The sequence below is a fragment of the Staurois parvus genome, unplaced genomic scaffold (assembly GCF_062004578.1).
Source record: "Staurois parvus isolate SC_StPar_1 unplaced genomic scaffold, SC_StPar_1.0 ptg000415l, whole genome shotgun sequence".
In the NCBI taxonomy this organism is placed as follows: Eukaryota; Metazoa; Chordata; class Amphibia; order Anura; family Ranidae; genus Staurois; species Staurois parvus.
In genome coordinates this window covers 2,554,669-2,571,076 of record NW_028318211.1, presented here as the reverse complement: position 1 = coordinate 2,571,076, position 16,408 = coordinate 2,554,669, and the positions used below count along the sequence as shown (strand labels likewise).

At 40.0% G+C, this 16,408-nt stretch overlaps 1 long non-coding RNA gene across 1 annotated transcript; it reads left to right on the top strand.

Annotated features, from left to right (window-relative positions):
* The first annotated feature begins 775 nt into the window (after positions 1 to 775).
* Positions 776 to 14,605, top strand: LOC149454854 (uncharacterized). The gene is made up of 5 exons (XR_016314162.1): positions 776 to 841; positions 3,134 to 3,415; positions 8,554 to 8,613; positions 10,488 to 10,589; positions 13,091 to 14,605. It is a non-coding gene; the product is annotated as an uncharacterized LOC149454854 (long non-coding RNA).
* Positions 14,606 to 16,408: the final 1,803 nt, after the last annotated feature.

Below are 16,408 nucleotides of genomic sequence, written 5' to 3'. Positions count from 1 at the left end.
AGCTTACCTGTAGGTACAAGGAATATCTCCAAAACATGCACTGATCAGGAGATATTCAGTGTCCCTGAAGCTGATGACGTCATCGGCGCATATGCTCTAAAGGAACGGCATTCTCATGCCGTTCCTTCAGAGCTCTGTGCCAAGGCCAAGCCTCCCACGTGTATGCACAGAAGTGACGTCATCACGGCTTGGCCAGTAAAGCAGCTGGAAGGAAGACCGGGTGAAGATGGAAGCCAGGTCAGTGGTGACAGCGCGCCGCTGGAGGGCTTTGGTCTAAGGTAAGTCTTTCATAATGTGCTAGTACATGATGCATACTAGCACATTATGCTATTATTTTGCAGGGAACTTTTTTTTCCAATTTTTTTTTTGTTGAATTACTACAGCTTTAATTTTCTTACTAAAATTCCACTTTAGGTGATCACTTATGCAATCCCACAGGTTGCATATTTACTGTTTCATAAGACAAATAGCACTCAATTCACCTTGTTAAAATGGAAATGTAATGCAATCTTTGCTGCTGACAATGTAACTCTAAAAATGGGTACTTGTTCAAAAAACTGTTAAACATTTTAATAAAATTTATTGAACCGAAAACAGAACAAATATTTTCCCTGTAACAGTGGGTGATTTAATGCCTAGCTGTTCTTTTTGCCTTTTCTAGTAAATCAAGCCGCAATGAATTAGGAAGCCATGTGATGGTTATGTGGTAGCACCACACTCTAAGCTCACACTGTATTTTCCCAGATGCGTGGGAGACAGTTTTTAAACAGGTATATTTCACTGTGAGCTACAGTTGATAAACTCACAATTGGGAGAGGAACATTCCTAGAGATTCTGCCAAGTAAGCCATTTTGCTTTTTTTTTTAGAACATTCATCATAAATTTAAATGAAAGTTATTAAAATGTAACATAAATAGAATTTTATAAAAGATGATTGCCTAATTGACAACTGGCTTAGACAATGTAATTAAACTATACATGTATATGGGGTTTATTATGAATATCATTTCCCTATATAATAACAAATGCACTCTTACAATGCAATATGCATTCTAACAGAGCCATGTACACATAATTTATCTTTCACTATAGGACTTGGTGTCAGACTCCATTCTCACAGTATGTATTTTCAACTCTTCATTAACTCTACCTTTTTTACCAAAAAAGTGTTAATTTGTAAATGCCGTCAATTTACTCTGCTGATGAAATTAGAACAGTACGCAATGTATTTTGTTTGGACACAATATATTATTACACTTAAGAATTGGCCAATTTTAATTCAATTAGATAAAGAGTCTATTTGTTTAAAAAAGGAAATTCATCTGTTCAGTGGGATTCATAAAATTGCCCATAAAATATTGCAGAGGGTGAATGTCAGGAAAAACAAATGAAGCAATCTACAGTATATTCATAAATGTGGACTTAATGTGGCCATACACTATACAATCTCATTGTAGAATCTATGTACACTTCTCTTTAGATGTATCAAAACTGTATAATAGAAGGACAAACGTAATCTATCCAAGCAGTCTTTATCCAGTCTCGCAAGTACTTGCACTACAGGGGTGATGGTAGATCTAAAGGAGATAGTGCAATCAGATTGTATATTGTATAATACGCTTTAGGCAATTGATTTCCCATAGAAAATAATTTGCCTGCAAACGTAATGGATTTGTTGGTGGCTAAAATTTGTGGATAAATCCCCCCAAAATTTTTGTTATATAAATATGGTTAATGTGACTGAACTAAAAAAGAAAAGCACCTTTAGAACTGAAGGTTGATGAAATGTGTAAGCAAATAATGACAGTGAATCTGCTTTATATATCAGGTGGATGATGCACTGGCAAACCTTGTGCAAATATGACATTTGGTCCTCTTTAAATATGTTTTAATGCAGTAAAGCTTGCTGCTAATCGTAATGTAAATGTATTATGAAGATATTATATATACAGTAAATATTACACATAATATTACACATATTCAGTATTTGTTAGCAAATCTCAGTGAATTACTAGATATGCCTTTATGGATTAAGATTAAACTGTTGTTGAAACCACCATTTATATTCATTTAAACTGGAGCACATCATGTGAGCAGCTTTTTTTTTGTGGCACTGCATGGGTTAACTGGTGTGATCACATGCTTCCTGACTTATAACGGTCTATCCCACATCCAGGATACAGTACTGATACTCAGGAGACCACATGAAGGCTGCTACGTACAGGATAAAAAGTATTCTCTTATTTTGACTGTAACTTGTATAGAGGCCAGTTCATTCCAATGGAGTTAAACAGATATAATTTGCAGTAAGATTTTTACACTTAACAAATGTTTGCAATCCTAATTATACCAGATTTCCAGTTGTTTTAAGGGATGGGATTTAGTACTAAAAATACCTGCCATACAGACAATATTAAGTAATGTAGTCTTTTTCGTGGTGTACAAAAGAATACATTTCTGCTGTAAGTTAGATATTTTTTTACAAGTACACACAACACATTAAAACAAACTTATTTTTACAAAGCACTGATTCACTGTGCATGTGGAAGCGAGATCTCTAGTCTTTGGAAAGGGTATCAGACTGACAGTGAAAACGGGTGAGCATAGAGGGTCTGGGATACCTAAAGATTCATAATGCAGTAACAGAATTAAAAGACCTTAATCTGGTGATGATCATATGTCAAGGAAGCAATGAAACCAGTATTTTACAAATTAAATACATATATTGCACTTTTAGTCTCTTAACATGTTTAGAAACAAGCAATGACAATTTTCTAAGCAATTTCAGGCATTATTTCAGATATTTGGTCTTACAGACTCATGGGGGTTTATTTACTAAAGCTGGAGAGTCCAAAATCAGACTCCCTTCTGCATAGAAACCAATCAGCTTCTAACCTCAGCTTGTTCAATGAAGCTTTGGCAATGAAACCTGGAAGCTGATTGGTTTCTATGCAGAAGTGAGTCTGATTTTGGACTCTCCAGCTTTAGTAAATAAACCCCATGAAGTCCAATGACTGTCAGATGTAGAGATCTACTTTAAATTCTATGTTTTTAACCATTTTACTCACATTGCTATCTTATAGCTATTGTATACTGATATGCCTGTTACCCTTTCCAATGTTTTATCTTCTAGGCAATAATAATCCATCTTCGCCATCAGTGTTTGTGCTGAAGTCTAACAGAACCAATTCTCCTACAGCCTGCTTTGTGAAGGATTTTTACCCTAAAGATGTTGAGATCTACATGAATTCCACTAAAGGCAGTTCTGGGCCGGCAAGGGTTTCCCCGGTTTTGACGCAGCAGGGAAAGTACAGTGCCATCCTAGTATCTAACTTGGGAACCAAGAATGTGCAGTGCCAAGCAAAGCACCAGAACATATGGTTGACAAATCAGGATACTACTTTAGGATCAAGAGGTGCACTCTTCTATTTTCCTTTGCTAGTATTTGTATAATGTTATACCATATTTCAGTTAGTCCTTATTTATACTGTTACTGACGCAATAATTTCTAGAAACCAATTAGCCTCATTTATACATTTTAAAGCTGAAAACAGCTAAATAAATGGTAAAATGTATACTAAACATGAGGACTGGTTACCTGCAAAAGATTTTGTATTTCTGCCCATCCATTCTTGATATTTACACAGCCCATCCAAACAGTTAAACAGCCCCACCAGCCAGACAGCTAGGTTATTGACCTGACTTTTCTCTGTTCATACAACTAGTTCCCACCCTGCTCCAAAGTTGTAAATGGGCACTGCAGAACCAGAAGCAGATTGCTCACTCTGCTTTCTTCTCCAGCTGTCATATCCCTTGTCAATATATGAAAACTATAGCATGCGACTTATAGTGCTGCCCTTCCCACTCCTAAGCTGAGTTTACTCTGCAAAGAATTACAAGAGGCTGATGCCAAGTCATATTTCAGTACTTGTACCAATTACTTAACCACCTCCGTACCAGCAAAAGTACATATACATACTGGTAGGGAAGTGGTTATACCAGGATCATGGTTGAGGCTACAGCCATGATCCCAGTATCAAGCCAGCGATTCTCTTTCGCTACTGGATTATTTTTACAGATGGCCAATGGTGCTGTTACTGGGCTTCCCATGAGATCGGGAAACGCAGGATGCGATCTGCCGCTGCTGTCGTCGAGTTATCACAGAGATGACCGAGGACCAAATTGTCTCCTGCCAACTCTATGACCCTGGGAGGCCAGAAGCAACTTCATGACAGCACTTCAGGCTCTAGCAGATGTAAACACTGCTATTGTTTTTTCTAGAAAGTCTCAGATCAATTTTTTTTTTCATCTCATGCTTTCCAGCATAGAGGAGAGATGTGGGGTCTTAGAGACCCCAGATCTCTCCATAAAGAGCACCTGTCATGCCTTATTTCTATTGCAATAGGAATAAAAGTGATAAAAAAAGGAATAGTGTAAAAATAAAACAAATTTTTTTTTAAAGAATGTAAAGTGCCCCTGTTCCTCCAAACTTGCGTGCAGTGGTAAACGCATACATAGGTTGCTCCCGCATATGTAAACAGCGTATGAACCACAAATGTGAGGTATCTACGCAAACCTTATAGCAAGTGCAATAATTCTAGGGGTAGACCTCCTCTGTACCTCTAAACTGCCTATGGAGATTGTTAAGGGCAGTAGTTTGGCACCATTCAACGAATGTGCGCAAATTTTAAAGAGTGACATGTTAGGTATCTATTTACTTGGCATAACATCATCTGTTATATTTTACCAAAAATTTGGGTTATCTATTGTGTTTTTTTGCATTAAAATTTGTTAAAGTATATTTTAAAAAAAATGCATTTGAAAAATTGCTGCGCAAATACTGTGTGACATAAAAAATTGCAACAACCGACATTTTATTCTCTAGAGTATATATATTATGTATATATGTATATATATATATATATATATATATATATATATATATATAAATAATGTTTTGGGTTTCTGAGTAATTTTCTAGCAAAAAATTGTGATTTTTTTACATGTCGGAGAGAAATGTCAGCATGGGCTTGGGAAGCAAGTGGTTAACAGTACACTTAACTGAATAAATAATACATATCTACATTAATTTGTGTTTTTATACCAGTCTGGCGTTTAGCTTTAAAGACCAACTTTGGGCAATTAAAAAATCATCCCTTGCAGTGTAGCTGTACCTGCACTGCAAGGGTTACATGCTCTAGGGCAGCGGTTCTCAACCTGGGGGTCGCGACCCCTTTGGGGGTCGAACGACCATTTCCCAGGGGTCACTTAAGACCATCGGAAAACACATATTTCCGATGGTCTTAGGAACCGAGACACCGCTGCTCTGTCTCGCGATCTGTGGGCGGGATGATATGCTGCCCCTGTAACCTGGCCACACCTCCGGGATCACTCAACAGCTCCGCCTCCTCGCCGCTGATTGGCCACCGGAACTGTAGCTCAGGAGAGGCACACAGGCGGCCAATCACCGGCGAGGAGGTGGAGCTTGGAGAGGAGGAGCCGAGCGGCAGAGCGCGCAGATCGAAGAAGATCGAGGGAGCTGCAGGACCGAGTGAAGAGGAGAGAGGCCAGAGAAGGAAGACAGCTGACAGGTAAGTGCAAATTTTGCTTCTGCAGGCTGTAGATGGGAGAGGGAGAGAGCGAGCCCAGGCTGGAGCAGGGGTCAGCAAGGTAAGTATCATTGGTGTCAGTGGGAGGAATAGTGCCCCATCATTTGTGTCACTAATACCAACGATGGGGCACTATTCCTCCCCCCACTGACACCAACGATGGGGCACTATTCCTCCCCCCACTGACACCAATGATAGGCACTATTCCTCCCCCCACTGACACCAACGATGGGGCACTATTCCTCCCACTGACACCAACGATGGGGCACTATTCCTCCCACTGACACCAACGATGGGGAACTATTCCTCCCACTGACACCAATGATGGGGCACTATTCCTCCCCCCACTGACACCAACGATGGGGCACTATTCCTCCCCCCACTGACACCAACGATGGGGCACTATTCCTCCCCCCACTGACACCAACGATGGGGCACTATTCCTCCCCCCACTGACACCAACGATGGGGCACTATTCCTCCCCCCACTGACACCAACGATGGGGCACTATTCCTCCCCCCACTGACACCAATGATAGGCACTATTCCTCCCCCCACTGACACCAACGATGCGGCACTATTCCTCCCACTGACACCAACGATGGGGCACTATTCCTCCCACTGGCACCAATGATAGGCACTATTCCTCCCCCCACTGACACCAATGATAGGCACTATTCCTCCCCCCACTGACACCAACGATAGGCACTATTCCTCCCCCCACTGACACCAACGATGGGGCACTATTCCTCCCCCCACTGACACCACCGATGGGGCACTATTCCTCCCCCCACTGACACCAACGATGGGGCACTATTCCTCCCCCCACTGACACCAACGATGGGGCACTATTCCTCCCCCCACTGACACCAACGATGGGGCACTATTCCTCCCCCCACTGACACCAACGATGGGGCACTATTCCTCCCCCCACTGACACCAACGATGGGGCACTATTCCTCCCCCCACTGACACTAACGATGGGGCACTATTCCTCCCCCCACTGACACCAATGATAGGCACTATTCCTCCCCCCACTGACACCAACGATGGGGCACTATTCCTCCCCCCACTGACACCAATGATAGGCACTATTCCTCCCACTGACACCAATGATGGGGCACTATTCCTCCCACTGATACCAATGATGGGGCACTATTCCTCCCACTGATACCAATGATGGGGCACTATTCCTCCCACTGACACCAATGATGGGGCACTATTCCTCCCACTGATACCAATGATGGGGCACTATTCCTCTCACTGACACCAATGATGGGGCACTATTCCTCCCACTGACACCAATGATGGGGCACTATTCCTCCCACTGACACCAATGATGGGGCACTATTCCTCCCACTGACACCAATGATGGGACACTATTCCTCCCACTGATACCAATGATGGGGCACTATTCCTCCCACTGACACCAATGATGGGACACTATTCCTCCCACTGACACCAATGATGGAGCACTATTCCCCCCACTGACACCAATGATGGGGCACTATTCCTCCCACTGACACCAATGATGGGGCACTATTCCTCCCACTGATACCAATGATGGGGCACTATTCCTCCCACTGACACCAACGATGGGGCACTATTCCTCCCACTGATACCAACGATGGGACACTATTCCTCCCACTGACATCAGTGATGGGGCGCTAGTCCTCCCACTGATACCAACGATGGGGCACTATTCCTCCCACTGATACCAATGATGGGGCACTATTCCTCCCACTGACACCAATGGCGGGACACTATTCCTCCCACTGATACCAACGATGGGACACTATTCCTCCCACTGACATCAGTGATGGGACACTATTCCTCCCACTGATACCAACGATGGGACACTATTCCTCCCACTGACATCAGTGATGGGGCACTATTCCTCCCACTGATACCAACGATGGGACACTATTCCTCCCACTGATACCAATGATGGGGCGCTAGTCCTCCCACTGATACCAATGATGGGGCACTATTCCTCCCACTGCAAAATTACAGTTCTGAAGTAGCAACGAAAATAATTTTATGGTTGGGGGTCACCACAACATGAGGAACTGTATTAAGGGGTCGCGGCGTTAGAAAGGTTGAGAACCACTGCTCTAGGGGAACAATAAAAGGGGATGTACTTACCCAATACTACTTCCAGTGAGTCTCTCTCACTAAGAGAGTGGCTGAAATGTGGGCCCAGCTAGATTCTCTTCTGTTACCAGTGACCATGTGAAGATAATGTAATGTTAAAACTGATATGACCAATAGCTCAAACAGTGCAAAGGGTTTATGCCACTTCATTAGGTACACCTTGCTACTACTGAGTTGGACCCCCTTTTGGCTTTAGAACTTCCTTAATTATTTTTGGCATAGATTCAACAAGGTGTTAGAAACATTTCTCAGAGAATTTGGTCCATATGGACATGAGATACAGTTACCTTTCTATCATCTTGAACCAGTTTGCCCATTCTCCTCTGACATCAATAAGGCATTTTCATCCACACAACTGCTGCTCACTGGATATTTTCTCTTTTTTGAACCATTCTTTGAAATCCTAGAGATGGTTGTGCGTGAAAATCCCAGTAGATCAGAAGTTTTTGAAATACTCAGACCAGCCCGTCTGGCAACAACAACCATGCCACATTCAAGGTCACTTAAATCTCCTTTCTTCCCCATTTTGGTGCTCGGTTTGAACTTCAGCAAGTCATCTTTACCATGTCTAGATGCTTAAATGCATTAAGTTGCTGCCATGTGATTGTCTGATTAGCAATTTGTGTTACCAAGCAATTGAACAGGTGTAATAAAGTGGCCAGTGAGTGTATATACTGTATATATATATATATATATATATATATATATACTGTATATACAGTATATATATATTAAAACCCTTTATATGATCCTTTATTATAAATTAATCTGAATTTTCTTTGTAATAACAGAAATTTTTACTGAGTCTGATGGTGAAGATAGTCCAGAAGAAATGGAATGTGATAAATTTGGTTAGTAAAATTAAATATACTTTATTTTTTAAATCAGATTTTGCCAACCACAATGATGACCAAATCCAATATATATGGATAGCGAAAATCTACCTTTGTTTAGGAGATGCAAGTGATTGATCATAAATACAGTTGCCAATATTGCCTACATGACAACCCTGGTTATTTGCTACAGTATATGAACAGATGTCACTTGGCCTTTATTAATTGGAAGAGTCTCACAAATGGGTTGATTATTATTAAAGAAGGTCTAACGTAACCCTTTACTGCAGCTAATCTGTATCTGACAAGATGTTTGTAGTTTTGGGCTGATACAGATAGTTCTATCTTTAGATACATTAACAAATAATCTTTTATTTCAGGTACTTTTATAGCGCTGTCAACTTACGCAGCACTTTTACATATATATTGTACATTCACATCAGTCCCTAACCCTCAAGGGGTGTACAATCTAAGGGCCCTAACTCACATTCATATATACACATGCTAGGAACAATTTAGAAAGGAGCCAATTAATCCACCAGCATGTCTTTGGAGTGCAGAAGGACACAGGAGTACCCAAAGAAAACCAACCCCGTGGTTGGGATTTGGACCAGGACCCTAGTGCTGCCAGGCGGAAGTGCTAATCATTTAGCCACTGAGCTGCCCAGTTGCCTTCATCTAGTTGGTGGCAAAATATATTATTTGTGGTGATATTGCATTGTCAGTTTAGGTTTTCAAATCTAAGTTTACCAGAAACTGTGTAGTTAAAGAAAAAAAGATTGTTTTAGCAAACCATCCAAATGCCATACATCCATGTATGTCAATGGTTATGTTCTCTGCTGACAGTATAGCTATGAACGTGGTCTGAGAAATTAAAAGTTCCAGTGGTTTATTACTTAGTTAATTACCATGCATACAACAAATTATTATGCAGAACAATCCAAATCATCAAGAGATAGCCATTTTGTTATTGTAGCAAAGAAAAAAAAACTATTTAATGGCCAGAACAAAGATAAAAATATAACTACTTTGCCCAATCTGGATTTGGGAATAATTTCAATGACATATAGTAAGATTTTTGGAAACAAAAATGCAACATGAAAAACATTGTGCAGCAATCTGTTTAAAGACTTCCCCATGCCTTCCAAAATATAATTAATAAACATGATGATTGGTAATGCTGTGGAAGGAAAACTTTTTATTAATTTATATTTTTTGTGGGGGAGGGAGAGGTAGGTAAAAGGAGGATGGAAAGGGGTGGGGGTGAAAATTAGGTGGGGCTCTGTGTGTCATCCTTAGAAACAGAAATTTAAAAGTAATTTATTGTTTATTTTCTTAGTGGCCATGGGCCCAGCAGGTGTGCCGGGACATATGGGTGTATTGTAAATGTAAATGCTGTACTTGGCAATTTGACTGTTGGGTACCTTGTTCATAGTGTATATTTATAGTTCTTCTTTTGATTTTTTGTATATTAGGGCTTATAAATGTGTGGGATTTTTAAGTCACTATAAATAAAGAAAATTTTTTAAAAAATAAAACAAAACAAAAACATATAGATTTCCCCATGCATGATGAAACAACATAATTGAATGTCCTACTGTGCTTCTGTACATAACAGTAGGCACTCTGGTTAGGTATGGTCATCAGATGTTCTATAGGCGGTGTAAAAGTTGTAAAGTTGGACTGCTGATTGTTATACAAATATGGGCACAAGCTACCTTTATTTCTAATACACTGAACAACTGAAAAGAATGGTCCTCAGTACATTCCACAGAATCATAGAAGAACAGGAGTTTTTTAAAACTGGCATTAGAATTAAACAACATTTTCTGGCCATATTGTAAGATCATAAAATTGAATATGCTCACAGAAATTCATTTTCTACATTTCAGAAAAGCTGAATATGCTTTCTTTGACTGTCCTTGGAGTTAGAGTATTGTTTAGTAAGGCTGTGGCCTTGAGTCTGATAATGACAGCCAAGTTCATACTGTGAGGTGAGTTTTTTGTTTTGTTGTAATTCCTTTATTTAGCCCTAGGTTGCATTGCACAAACCAGGTCAAGAAATTGTATGATACAGTTATTTGGGTAGACAAATTTTAGAGACATCAGCAGAACTATGAGGTCAGCTCAATCAATAGGCGCATACAAGATACAAGAGTATCAAATTGTTCGAATAGAAGCAAAACTGAGAGGACTCAATGGTAGGTAGCTCCAAAATGCCAGCCTATACAGATGAGCCCTAAACTAATGCAACCACATGGAACAGAAAAATACCAGGGTCAGAAGAAGTGCCCCGGTGGCCAATGTAATCCCATAGATCAATAGATAGATCCACAGATATAGTCGCATAGACTAAAGGCTAAAGGACACAATTAGTAACAGGATAACTGCAGAAAAACTGCAAATGAAAAGTTTCCAAGCTAAATAGTGGGGTACATAAAGGAGAAAGAAGAGAGAGAAGGAAGAAAAAGGGAGGGGAGGGGAGGGGCAGGGTCAAGAAGGAGGCAGCAAGCGAAGGTTGGAGAAGCAAGAAAAGGGCCCCTAAACCAGGGGAAGAGTAAGGGGAAACGAAAAGAAAGCATTATAAAGAACAAAAGAACCATGAAAGAAAATTCTCTCACCCGAATCCTCACAGGAAAAGGTCTCCGAAGAACTCATCCAGGTTGCAAGACTTTTTGTATATATGCATCCATGTACACAAAATATTGCGACGGTCTCCAGGTGTCACAAAAGAACTCCTCCTGGTTATAGAGAGTAGCTGTGAGGACTTCCATGTCCCTAAGTTCATTGACTTTAGAAAACCAAAGAGATTTTGTAGGTGGGCGTACAGACCTCCAGCACAGGGGAATGCATGCCTTGGCCGCATTTAGAAGCTGTATGGTAAGAGAGGTCTTGTATTTTTAAATAGGTCATCATGTGAGGTGTAGCAGGCATGCTGCTGTGAGGTAAGTTATAATTGGTGCAGTTTGCAATAAATAAGTAAAATAAATGCGAACCTGTACTCCACTTTGCAACCCAATGTTTGGACCATACACACAGGATGAAAATTGCTCAAAAATGAAATTTATTGCATGAACATTGTGATGCCATGTTCATGTAGGTTTATAGTAACATAACAGCATGTGCAAACACCTTTTCCAGATGTCCAGTGCTAACTGGTGCAGGTGCAATGCATCCACTGACCAACAGATGAGAACTCCCAACTCTAATGCAAGCCCTCCCTAGACTTTCCATTGTGACATGTACTTTAGCTACAAAGCCCTCAGCTATTAAATGTATTGTAAGTTTCTTTAAGCTCTCCCAGAACCTGATTTGCCCTTCCTCTTAATCCACCTCCATACCTTCGCATGAAAACATACATGAGGCAACCCATTATTTTTGGATGGACTGCCAATGCTCTCCAATGCACCAAAATCTTATTTCTGCCATTTTTTTTTGTCAATGCAGGTCACCTCAATGCATAGTAGTGTGTTAACATACTGTAGGATGTTGCTGCAATGCAGGAGTATTGCTTTATTACATTAAGGTGCCATTCTTATGGTACCTTATTGCATTAATGTGTGTATGTTATGGTATCATGCCCTCCCTCATCTCTATTGCAACATGTCAAATTATTTGCCCTATGTGCATTCCAATGCACACTCTCTCTCTCCTATTCAGTCAGGTCTCATGGCACCACTGAGTACTGCATTTACCTGGCATATAGTGGGAGAGATTTGCTAAAACTGGAGAGTGCAAAATCTGGTGCAGCTCTGCATAAAAACCAATCAGTTTCCACATTTTATTGTCAAAGCATAAATAAACAAGCTAAAGTTAAAAGCTGATTGGCTGCCATGCACAGCAAGGTGTTACAGATGGCTTCCCACACTAAACATGCCGGCACCGAGGACCTGAAGACCAGCGAAGAACCGGCCTGGGTGAGGATGGATCTGGATCCTTGGACAAGTAAGTGTCCTTATAATAAAAGTCAGCAGCTACAGTAAGTATTTGCAGCTACTGACTTTTAACTTTTTTTTTCTAAAAGGCTAAAGAACTTCTTTAATATGCATCCTCTTTTGAATATTACATGATCTATTACAATACCAGTGGTATAAAATGATAAAACTAGTATAGACCTTGGTTTATAGACCTTGGTTTATTGTCAGCCAGGGAAATAAGCTTTCCCTAAATGAGAAATTTCGAAATTACCTCCAGGGGAATAAGGTATTTTATGCCCTTTTTAGCTAAATAAATAAATAAGTTTCTTTTTTGTCTCATACCTGTAGTGAGTTTTATGGGTGATCCTCATGTTTGTTCATGCTAATCGTGGCTCTAAGTTCCCTGACCCCACAATGACTCTTCACCTGTCTATAGTTGGTTTCTTGGCTTCATGACGCTTCTTATCTTAAAGCACCACTGTATTCTACTGTCAGTGCTATACAAAGTTTTGTGTTTTATATGCATAGATATTTTATGTAACATTATGCACATGCATGATTATTATTTTTAATTGTAGATGCCCCAAAGCCAATGAAGAACTGCAAAAGGATTTTTCTTCATCAATATAATGGCAAATATACACACAGTGAATAATCATCGATTATGATAATAGTTAATGATCTTTCCTTCAAAAGTGACTATATGAAACAACAATGATGATCTCCTATCATTTACTGAGTGAACCATGCATTGAAGATGATCTCTGGGCAGCAGTTCTAATTAACCCCAAAGCTCCCTTTCCCACTCTATACTATCACCCAGTGCTTGTTTTTTTCTTATCATCCCTCTGGATTTAGTTATTCTTTCTTCTTGCGCTGTCATCACAACAGCTAAAAAAATCCATCAGACTCAGGAGCTAGAAGAATGAGTTGGATTTTCACTTGCCTGATATTTCAGTGTCCTGGCCAGTAAATTATCTGTACTAAATGAGGCTTTTAAAAAATATATTGACACAATAATGGCAGGTGTTTGCTGCCAGCTAAATTGAATTGCCCAAAACAGACACACCATACACATATGACTGTTTAGTGTGCAGAGCGGGCCCCCTGACAGGGTGGTAGGTACTTATGACTGCTTGTTTTGGGTCCTGATTGGTCCTCTTCCCCCTGACAGTGCCACGTCTCAAGTCCCAGCCACAGTCATTGCTTCTGCTACTGACTGAGGTATCAGACAGTTACAAAATGTGTCTTTCAGTCGGTAAGAGACAGCAGGCTTAGGCTCCATTCACACGTATGCAGGTGCGACAGAGAGTGCACATTTTTGTGCAATTTCACATCACAATTAGGTCAGTCCATTCGTTTTGATTGGCTGCCTTACGCATTAAAAATGCACAATGACCCTTTTAAAAATATTCCCCACACCAAAATACATGGTGCTTAGTTACCATGCATTTTGGTGCACACAAATGCATGCACGTTAACATGGTGCATGGAGGTGCCATTAGGAATGAATGACACCGCCGTGCATCTGCAAAAACACTGCACATTTTTGTGCATTACAGGAAAGTATGCAAGTTTGTGTGAATTCCTGCAACACACTAGTGTTAACCTAGCCTTAGTGACTAAGGCAGCAGCACATCAGGTTTATGACCACCCCCAGCCACAAACCAAACTCTGAGCACAACTAAAACAATGAGATCATTGTATATTCTAGTGACCAAAATGATCTGATGTCTGCTATCTGCTCATCCAGTATAGCAGGAGTCTCCAAATTTATCAAAGGGCCAGTTTACTGTCCTTCATATTTTAAGGGAGTTGGATTGTGGCCAGTGGGGGTAGAAAATGTCCCAGGCCCAGCATTAGTGAGAATGGTCTCAGGGTTGGTGGTCAGTAGTAGGGCCACAATTTGGAGACCCCTGTGGTATAGTATGCAGAAACAAGTTTTGGAATGTAAAACTCTCATATCCTATTGTGATGACACCTTGTATAGTTTGTGCATTACCTTCACCCAAACATGTATTTATAAATTGGAAGCAAGCAACTATTTTTACAAAATGTAAAATACTCAATAAATGTTACTGGAGATTAACAAATGTGAAGGAAAATGTTGCTTTCAACCCCAGTGGATGAATGTTTGCTTGATGTCAGTGCTAATTGATTGGTTCTTTAAAGATTATAATTCGATCATGCTATAGAATAGGTCATCTAAGAATTATATAGCACTGGGAATCACACCATCAGTATAGATATTCACTATTCTTACATAATTACATAGTTGGTAAGGTAGAAAAAAGACACCAGTTCATCCAGTTCAACCTGTGTGGGTGTGGGTGTGGATGTGGATGTGTTTATGTCAATACCATTTCCCATATCCCTGTATACTGCATTTGCTAAGATGCCCATCTAAGAGTTTTTTAAACTATCACAAATCCTGCTAACACAACCAATTCTGGAAGGGAGTTTGACATCCTTACCGCTCTGACAATACAGAACTTTCTCTGCAGTTTAAAGTTAAACTGCTTCTTCTCCAGTTCCATTGAGTAGATGCATATCTTATTAAGCTCCCTGAAACGGAATAGTTTTCTCCCTATGCTAGAATCCCCATTTAGGCATTTATATATCGCTATCATATCTTATTTCAAGAGTCTCTTCTCCAGGATGAATAAGTTTAATACTTGTAGTCGTTCCTTGTAACTGAAGTCCTCCAGTTCCCTTATTAGTTTTGTTGCCATTCTTTGGACTCTCTCCACTTCAAGCACATCCTTCATAAGGACTAGTAACCAGAACTGGATGGCTTACTCAAGATGAGGCTGGACCAGAGTTTTGTAAAGTGGCAGAATTATAGCCTTGTCTCTTGAGTAAATACCCTTTTTAATGCATGCTAATATTCTGCTTGCTTTGTTTGCTGCAGCTTGGCAATGCATGCCCTTGTTAAACTTGAGATCTACTAGGACCCCCAGATTTTGTTCCATCCTGGATTTCCCATAAGGTTCTCCCTCTAGCGAGTAACTTTCATTTATCTTTTTAGCCTCAAGGTGCATTACTTTAACTTTTTCAACATTAAACCTCATTTGCCATGTAGTTGCTCACCCTTTATTTTATTGAGGTTCTCCTGAAAGTTTTCTATATCTTATTGTGAAGTTATTTCCCTGGTAACTTAGTGTCAGCAAACACTGCAATTGATCTATTTATGCCAACTTATATATAATTTATGAATAAACAGAATTGTTTCCAGGACAGAGCCTTGAGCCACTTACCACTCCAGTCCATTCTGAGTACACGCTATTTATCACCACCCATTGGACGTTTTCCTGTAACCATTTTTCTATCCAGATGTATACCCTAAGGTCCATGCCAACAGATCAATTTGTAAATTAAGTGTTTATGGGGAACTGTATCAAATGCTTTTCCAAAATCCAGACACACATCCATAGTCCTTTCTTTATCTAGATGGCAACTCCCTTCTTCATAAATTGTTAACAGATTGGTCTGGCAAGAATGATCTTTCATAAATCCATGCTGCTATTAATTTCATCAGCAAATTATTGGCTATAGTCCCTTATCATCTTTTGTAATAATTTACATACTATTGATGTTAGACTGACTGGCCTGTAGGTCCCAGGTATATATATCTCTTCTCTTTTTTAAATATTGGTACAACTTTGAATAAATAAGCATGGTAAATAATACCGTGTCCAGTGATGATTGGTATGAAAAAACATCTTGCAGCCACTACTATAATCAAATAAAAATGTTAAAAAAGTGCTCCAGTATTGTGCAGAAAACTATAATGTAATGATAAAAAAACAGAAATCATACACACAAAGATGGTGATTGTGGTAATCACAAAGTGGCACCAACAGTAGGTGGATCCAGGGAGTGGTTCCATTTATGGC